The sequence below is a fragment of the Lolium rigidum genome, chromosome 3, assembly GCF_022539505.1.
Source record: "Lolium rigidum isolate FL_2022 chromosome 3, APGP_CSIRO_Lrig_0.1, whole genome shotgun sequence".
Classification (NCBI taxonomy): domain Eukaryota; kingdom Viridiplantae; phylum Streptophyta; class Magnoliopsida; order Poales; family Poaceae; genus Lolium; species Lolium rigidum.
The window spans coordinates 176057654-176066849 of NC_061510.1; the positions used below are offsets into that span (position 1 = coordinate 176057654).

At 40.3% G+C, this 9196-nt stretch overlaps 1 long non-coding RNA gene across 9 annotated transcripts; it reads left to right on the forward strand.

The window, feature by feature from the left end:
* The first annotated feature begins 2634 nt into the window (after positions 1 to 2634).
* On the forward strand, positions 2635 to 8968 carry LOC124702734. 9 transcript variants are annotated; one of them, XR_007002616.1, is made up of 3 exons: positions 2635 to 3769; positions 3886 to 8298; positions 8786 to 8968. It is a non-coding gene; the product is annotated as an uncharacterized LOC124702734 (long non-coding RNA). The 9 variants fall into 9 exon arrangements; XR_007002608.1 differs by having other exon boundaries at positions 3886 to 5948; positions 6510 to 8968; XR_007002615.1 differs by having other exon boundaries at positions 3886 to 5798; positions 6510 to 8968.
* Positions 8969 to 9196: the final 228 nt, after the last annotated feature.

Genomic DNA, 9196 nt, shown 5'->3' on the forward strand with positions numbered 1-9196 from the left:
AGGTCTGGAATACCATAGCGGGACTTTTCTTTTCTTAATTTTCTTTTTTCTTTTTTGGTTGTATGCATCCGTACTGCCATTAGGATATTGCGTTGTTGCAGAGGCTGGATGTAATTAATATTTTTTGATATGAATATATTCCCTTTATCCAAAAAAACCAAAGCGACAGAAAAAAACCCGGCACATCAACAAAATCAGCTAGCTGGTAAAAGAAAACGACCCCTTCTGAGTGCCGCCGAAAGCTTTGCCTCTGCTTATATTTGGTCAAGGTTTTGCTGAAGAGGTTTATATTTATTCTCAGAAAACCCTTCCGTTCCTTTCTCTCCATATGTTTCATGCTTTTAGCATGACCTAGCGAATTGCATCTCTTCAGATATCGTGGAGAGAAGAGCTAATTTGTGCTCCCTCTATGCATCAATGTAAGTTGTTTTAGGTACTTTTAAAATAGATTAGATACAAATCAAAGTGAGTAAACCTATACATAACATAAAAGAAGACTAGATACAAACTGAAGTGGATGAACCAAATAAAATGGTTCAACATCTTACATTTCCAAATGGAGTGAGTATGCGTAGCTTCTGATCTGAACTAGGAACGACCAGAGGAAGGCCTGCCCAGTCCAAAACGGAGCCCCATGTTCAGCTTGCTGAAGGAATGCATCACAAGGTGTACTCTGTGGCTCTAGCAGATATAGCTGAGCAAGTGCATGTTTGCTCAAGCTATAGCAGTCTTTGAGGTGATAGTCGCGTGTACAAGATTTGCAGCACTGGCGGTAGTAGGTTTGGATAAATTTTACTCACGATGGTGTCTAAGAAGTTGAGAACCAACTCGATCAACATTTCGACATTACTCAAAGATGACCAGCTTGTGCTTAATGATACTCCTACATCATTTCCAACAAATATTTAAATTGCTGCATGCATGTATATGCGATGGGATGCCATATTGTGTCTTTTGAATTGTCATGGCTACCCCTGGCTTTCTCCTTTTTCTTATCGACAGTTCCGATGCCTGAATACACTTCCTTTTAAGGTCTATCCAATATTATTTCGTTATATACTAATTTCACTGTTATGCCTGGCCTAATTTTCGCAGTCTAGCCAATCTGTGCCATGCTATTCATCAACACCACTTCTGGGCTCCTGATTAACCTGTGTCAGCTATGTTGTTCCACGCGAATGAGTTTGTATATCCTACTTCACTCATTGCTTCTATTCAAACCCTCTTAGGGCCTCTTTACTTCAAAGAATTTTATAGGAAAACTGGTGGATTGCAATCCTTCAGAATTTTTCTGTGTAGTTTCTTTGATTTGTAGGATTGATCCTGTATGCATTTCTAAGGATTTCATCTGCACTACATTTTATAGAAAAAAATTCGTTGATTAATTCCTCAAAACATATTCCTGAGATCTTCGTACATTGGAGTAAAACAAACATTGGTGAGAGTTTAATCCTGTAGAAATTAAGTTGGTATGACATTGTAATCTTATGTTTTTCTTACTCTCCCGTTTTTACAACCTCGCTAATCAACAGTTATCCCCTGGAATTTAGTTACTTATCCATACCTAAAAAAAATTATTGTATAATGCAACTAACCTCTCGATTCTGAACTACTGACATTAACTTGTACTAGTACAGTATTCATGCGACTTAAAATGGAATAAATATAAATAAGAATTGGGAATAGAAAACCATTCTGTATGGGAGTGATGCGTTGGCTCTTGCATGCATATGCTCCCTTTATTTTGAATTGAGTTTCTGATTCTATATTCAGTAGCATAATCTTCGGGGGTGGCTTCCATTCCGGCTCCGGCCCTGCGCCATGTGTGGCCAGCTTTCGATGGCCCTAGCGATATGCTCTCAGCACTGGCCGGCTGCATCGATGGCCACGTTGGTCCTGCACGTAGAAGTTCCTGCGCCACCTTCGCGCAGTGTCGACAAGCTCGTTCCCGAGTCTGCCATCCCGGTAGCTGCCCCCCAACGGGGGCCTTTGAGGCTATCCACGCACGCCACATATCGCGGAAGGAGTGGGCGCTGGCCTGCCTATAGGGATTGGGCCACGTGTTTATTGAGGATTGGCTCAGCCCAAAATATCTCTCACAAGACAGTCAAGACGAGAGACCAACCCTAACCCAATCCTCCCCAGCTCCCGCAGCCGCCGCCTCCCTAGCTCCCGCTCCTAGCCACCGATCTCCTCTCCGGCGAGCCGCCGCTGGTCTCCTCCCCGGCGAGCGAGTCGGCCGCCTTCTCCCGCTCATCAAGGCCAAGAACGAGCGGTAGGGGTTGGTGCTGAACGACAAGGGCCTCGCCATGGCGGGCTCGGCTCTGGCTGGCATGGACGTGCTCGCCTCGGTGTTTGTCGGCTCCGGCGAGGCAGGGACATGTGCGTTGGCCGCGGCCATTCTCGGCGCCACCTTCGTCCTCGCCCATGGTTGGCGATTTCTCTCCGTAGCCCCTCCTCTTCTGTACGTATCCTCCTAGCCTCTACCTGGCTGCTGCTGCCTCTCCCTCCGATCGATCTCCCGTCGTCACCATGGCCGGCCGGGAGCAGAGGCGCGAGCGCCGCCTCCCGCCGCCGCCATCGCCGGCCGGTAGCAGCACCAGCCTTGGGCTCCAGCGCCACCTGCAGTCGTCGCCATGTCCGGCCGGGAACCCGCAATTTGGAGGAGCACGCGGTGATGCGGCGGGCCGATGCGGGGAGAGTTCGCCCTCCACCATCTATGGACCCTAGCCAGACCTTCTCCATCTTTACACCCTTACTTCTCCACCATTAATTAGAGAGGGCGTAAGAGATGAAGAGGAGACATGAGAAACAAGAGACGAGGGAGGACCATCACCAGTCAATATATGTCGCGTGATGCATGTATAGCGGTCGACTATGCTCCTCTGTCCACCTCCCCTGTAAATTTCTACATCTCAGATAACCCTCTCTTCAACTCCTCTCTTTTTCATGTCTCTGCAAATTCTTGCTTATATGTGCCTGCAAGGTGTTTGATGGAAATCCTAATAGGCTGCAGAGGAGATTAATCCATCAAGGAGCAGCAGCTACGATGGCTCCCTCTAGCAGCACCTTGACCTGCCCTACTGCGTGAGATGTTGGCAGCGGTAGGTGATTTTGCATGGTGGGTGATTTTCTTGCGGCGGGCGATTTATGGCCGGGATGCTCCTCCTTCCAGCCGTTCTGGGTCTGCAAGAAGAGGAGAAGCAAGGGAAGGTGATATCCACTAATATACTGACTTGTGTTATGCGTGAACTTCGATTTTTTTGTTAGTACTGTTATTAAATTAAGCTAAATATTTGTTCGGCTCTGTTACATATGTTTCGTGATATTGCAAAACAAAGTAGTTGATTCTCAACTACTCAGAATTAAGTGTATGATACCATCTCAACTTGCAAGATCAAAATCAGATTCCAATGCCCCTACAGTACTAATCTGGTAAAAAAGCTCATCTTCCAAATTTACCTACAACTGTTTGGTGCAAGGTTATGATTTCCATATTCTTATCTAGCAAGTGTTCTACATAATTGGATATGATTCATACGGAATCCATAACTTGTGATGAGCTTGACTTGGAGTTCAGACAAAGGTTGTTACAGAACATTGGTGTATTGATATCTAACAAATTGAGTCATACTGGGTCGACCTACTTAAACTGCCCTTTCACATTTCTAATTGTGAGACTTTCTCATGTATGATCCATTGCCATGCAGTGTTTCTCCTCGGTGAGATGGTGCATTAAGAAGGATATCTAATCATGTGAACTGGACATGTACGTTTTCTTGTGGAATATTGTTCTGTTTTGTTTCTTACGGTTTAGTATCCTCAAGTTTGCAAGGCGGCGAGCATATGTTAGTAATTATGACACACTTTCCTAATTTATTGTAGGGCTAAATGTACCAATTAGCTACAAATGTGTATGCAAGTTGTAGGTACGTTATTTTTTTTAACTTCATTAGTTTGTCGAGCTTAAGCATCTTGATGGCGCAATAGGCAGACGCCAGTTACATTAACATATTGTACTAGCTCTTTCTTTACATCTGCTCCAGCAGATATCCTTGAAACTTCACACGGTAGTATCTATATTGATTAAAGTTCTGCTACATAACCTCAATTAGTCCACTTAATTTACCTCCTCTGTCCTCCATCTACTGCCCCTGAAGTAATAGCCATCTTAATTGTTTCTGTTTGCTGAGAAACATGTGCTCTTTTGGGTTACAATGTTGGCTTTGTTTATTTACAATCTCAGGTATTTTGTTTCAGGTCTGTAGCACAGGGTGTCGCTACGTCTTTGTTGGTTTTTGCAGGTTTGGTGTTTGATAAATAGATTTGTTTTCATCCAAAGCTAGGTCTGTATGGATTCAAAGGTTCATGCGCCATCGTCTCCTACACTGATTTTCATTGCAGACGGAAGGCAATCAGTTAAATGTGTCGCAATGCTCAATACTATCAGGTGAAGTAGTGTGTCTGTGTGATTAATTGGTGGACTCATGGGGTTGGTTTATATTATTAGGTGGGCTAGATCTCACTTTCTTCTCGTGTCTGCATGCAATTATTTCAATCTTTCTTATTCAGACATTTCTTTGTTTTCAAACTCAATCTGCAATAACTTTAGACTCGTGTATATGTTCTTTAGATGATTCTTTGCATAGCTCTCTCTCTCTCTCTCTCTCTCTCTCTCTCTCTCTCTCTGTCTATGAACTACAAAACTTGATGGAACGATGATGCCATTTTTGTGGTTGCCTGATTAATCCATATCATTTATGCAGCAACATGATTCGTGAAGAGATGGTTTTTGTTGGGCTTATCAGCCATAGTGAACAGATGGCTTTAATCCTCGCTGGTTGTACTGCAGTACTATCGCTTAGGTGCAATGTATATCATATGCTTATTATACTTGCAAAACTGATGATTTAGTTTGGGTGTGCCAAATTGCCAATATATCACAGGTTCAGCTTCAGTTTCATGGTTGACCTTATATTGGTCACCGAACGTGAATATGCTTCACTTGACAAATCTTGCCACAGCTAGATCGGAGGCTACAAGTTCTAGGTGAATAACTTATGTCTTTATTTTAGTTCCTATTTTTTGGACTACTTAGACACCAGCATCTTTATTGTTATGGCATGGCATGGTGGCTGTGTATGGAGATTATCTACCCCTTGCATTAATTTTTGGACGGTTGGGCTAACAAACCCACAATCAGATGGCTGCTTTGTGTTTGGTCCCTTATGTTCTTTCTATTAAAGCATTAGCGGCCTCGCCAGTACTACCAGCGGGATCGTCATCTAGGTTCTTGCCTACTGTCTCTAGATCGTATGTTGCGCCACAATGGACTGTCGAGAGATCAGCGACATCGAGATGCAGCCTACATGTACTTTCTCCTGTTCTTTCCCAATCTTTCAACTACTGATGCTCTTTACCTATTTTGGAAGGCGAACAAATTCAGTTCCAACAAATTATGGCGCTATTTCCTAATCTGAAATGGTGCTTATCAGAACTATGTCTAAAAAAAAATACTACTTAGCTTTGCCACTAATTCTACTCTACATCTGTACATATTCCCTATACGGCTTGCAACTACTATGCTGAACATAGAAATGTGGCGCAAATATTTTTGATAAGCTATCTAATGAGATTTCCTTTCTTACAAAGGCACATTAGTTTGAGGAGATTGGTCCCTAACAGCTGAGGCAGCCATTCAGTCGGCCTGAAGGACATCAACAATAATGGGAGAATTTGTGTCGACATCTTGAAGGACGAAAGGAGCTCTACTCTCAACTATTTCCAAGCCACTGAAGGTTTGCTCTTTTTTGAGTGGATAAACTCCCCAATTTCATATGTTAAGACATAGAAATTTAAAGAGTACATCGTTTCATATGGGAGCTTTTGTGTCGACATCTTGACGGAAGAAAGGAGCTCTACTCTTAACTATTTCCAAGCCATTCAAGGTTTGTTCTTTTTTGAATGGATAAACTCCCAGTTTCATATGTCAAGATATAGAAATTTAAAAAGTACAGCGTTTCATATAAATTACGTAGAACATACTTTATATATGTGTACTGAATATGTTTCTTTAGTATGGAAATTAAGTGCCCTCTTTTACTGGATTAAACCTAAACTTAATTTTTTGTACTTATCTCGGTCTTAAAATATCATTGGTATCTGTAGGTCAAGAAAAAAATGTCTGTTTATAGATATTTATACTAAATATGCTTTTTCTCAAAAAGAAAAAAAAAACTGATCGGGCCAATGAGGCGAAATCTCAAGTATCAACTTGCTTCTCATTCCGTTTTGCTGGGTAGATTGTGCCCCGCTTTCAAAAATGGTTTTATTTATTTACTGAGAGTTCGTTTGTACATATACATTTGTTATCTTTGGTCCTTTGCAAATGCCAATAAGAAAGGGCAACATATCGATGTAATCTGGAATAAGAACTTTACTCATAGTACCTCCATGTTTTCATTCTGCTCTATAACTAGCATTTTTTGTTTACCTTTTCTGCACTATAGGTAGAATAGGGAAGGCCTCCAGTTCAGTTACTTGCAGAGCTGGCTGATAATTGATGAGTTTTGAAGGCCCAGTTCAGTTACTGAGAGATGAGGAGTTTTACAGGTGGTTTTCATCATAACATGGTAAGAACGGACCAATTTCTTGGAAGTGGTGAAGTAAGAATATGTGCATAACTATTAATTTTTGGAACTGTTTTTAGATTGTCATCGCATGATATTTCATCAATTTTATTTGGCCATATTGTGCTTGCTGACTGTTCGCACCTTTCATATGCTGATGATTTTACTGTTGAGTTAATTTTTGGTTCGCACCCTGTATTTTGCTGCTTCTGTTAGACATTTTGTATATATCACTGATATATCTACATTGTATTGCAAATAGTTGTATTGTCAAATATGGGTAAAAATTACTGATCTTCAAATATAAGTTCCAGTAGATGAAAGTTAATGTCATCAAGTTATTGAACAAGCAACCGACTTCTTCAACTCTTCATGGTACTAGCAGGGTTTGAGCTGATCTAAGTTTCTAAAATAGACTATTTTATGTTTGGCATGGAATTTGGTAGGTTGCCAGTTAACCCACTTTGTTGGGTCTTGCTTTCGCAATGGATTAGATGTTTTCTCATTTATTATCTAAGTTGTCTTTTAAAGTAAATTAACACATATTTTAGTATTAGTACCTTTATAAATATGTAGGTTTGTCCAGGCTTTTTGCAATCAAGGCCTTGTATAAAAATGGTGTGTCATGCGATAGCATCGGTGCATTTGGGTTGTTTGGCCGAGGCAGTTCGGAACTGTTAGGGGCTACCCACCTGATGCAGATATAATGATGAATGCTCTCACAAAACTATTTGAATCATATAGTGTCTATAATGCCGCATCAAAGGTACTTCTTGAAATAAAACATCATTACTTATACCTTGGGCTGCCTTGAGAATTTGTTGATTCTTCTTGCTTGAAATTTTAGGAGTCACACACCTGAAGCATTGTTTCCTTGCCCATCTCTATGCTAGACTTTAATATGACAACAAGCAGTGAAGCAAGTTAGTTCAATTGAATTAAATTCGAGAGGATATCTCAAACAACATTACTACTAATAACATTTCCCTTCTATTTTTCTTCCTAATATGCTACACTAATTGTCGTGTCAAATGCAACTATGGCTTCTACGTTTTTCTGCTGGTGCCTATGAACTTGCACACATGCGCGAGAAAAGCAATTACTCTCGGTCAAAGCTCAAGAAGATTAGTTTTGAGGTTGTTGTTGTGTGGCGACAAGGGCTTTGTGATTATGCCAATTTGCTCTGTAATATAATATGGCTAATAATCTTGCATTTTCACGGGCTGCCTTAAACATAAGGTTAGTGTGGTAGTTTTCCAGTGCAATAATATATGTACATATATCATCGTGGTAATGAATAATTTGCCTGTAGTTGTTTCACGGTTGAACTCCCCTATAACCATGCAATGCATATGATTCTTGAATATTCAGGGCATGTCCATAATATCTGCTTTATTTTCTTTCCATGTTCCTATTCCGGAGATGTCTCCTCTAAACACAAGTTATGTCAAGTTAGTTATAGTTTTGTGCTATCACAGTCTTAGATTATGTGTGCAAGCAAATTTTGTTTATTACAGTTACCACAAACCATAAGAAGCTGGACCTTTCTGATTTTGGACTTGCAAGAGAGGAAACAGTGACAAGCTTGATGACCGATGAAGCTAGGATATGCTGATGGAATCACTCTTTTCTGGAATGGCTACTTAACATTACAAAATTATGAACTGAAGTGAGCAAAGAGTATACAAGTAACATGCTGGCTATCATATTAGATGGTTCTTTCTGTATTGCGCAGCTTCATTGTGATTTAAAGTTGACATTCTCGTATCTAGATTCATTTTCAGCTAGCGCACCGTGGACAAGATATTTATTTTGGCTTGTTCGAATATGTAGATATGGTTAGCTAATTGCATGCGTGCATCAGCATGCTTATGGACAACTTTTTTTTGTTGGTATGGACAGCTTGCTATTCCTTTTTCATGCCTAAATCAATGGACTTTATACAAGTTTGATGACTTCATTTGGGCCAGCTCTGCATACTCTGATATTAATGTATTAATAATACTTACACTTGAGGTGCATATGCAGTACATTGTCCAAAATATGTATAGGGACAGTAGATTTAAAAATTAAATCTACTATGTTATTAGGGGAATATTTAGTGAGTGTAGGTGATTTGTTCTCTTTTGAACTAATATTTTCGTTATTTCTACTAGGTGGGCATCTTTGAGCTGAAAGGAACTTGCTGGTCGAAGACTTGCCATCGGCTCAATTCATAAACAAAATTACATCAACAATTGTATTATGTTCTATGTGTTTGCTCAAGTCTTTTTTCGTTCATTATCCTTATAAGCCTTGTAATCTTTTTCTCAGATAAGAATAGTCATATAGTTGTCTGATTGCTTCAAATTGTCAACCTTGAATAAAGATGTGTCTAGGAACGTTCATTGAGCATACACTGAGCATACACGCTTTCTTGGGCAGAATGCTTTTCTATTCAACATTTTTGTTAAATCAAATGTTGACCTACAAATGTTATGGCCTTCTCTATGTGTGTTAGTTGTTTATTTTAATGATAGTCTTTGGGATACATAATTGTTTAATTACCTTGAATCATCTATGAATCC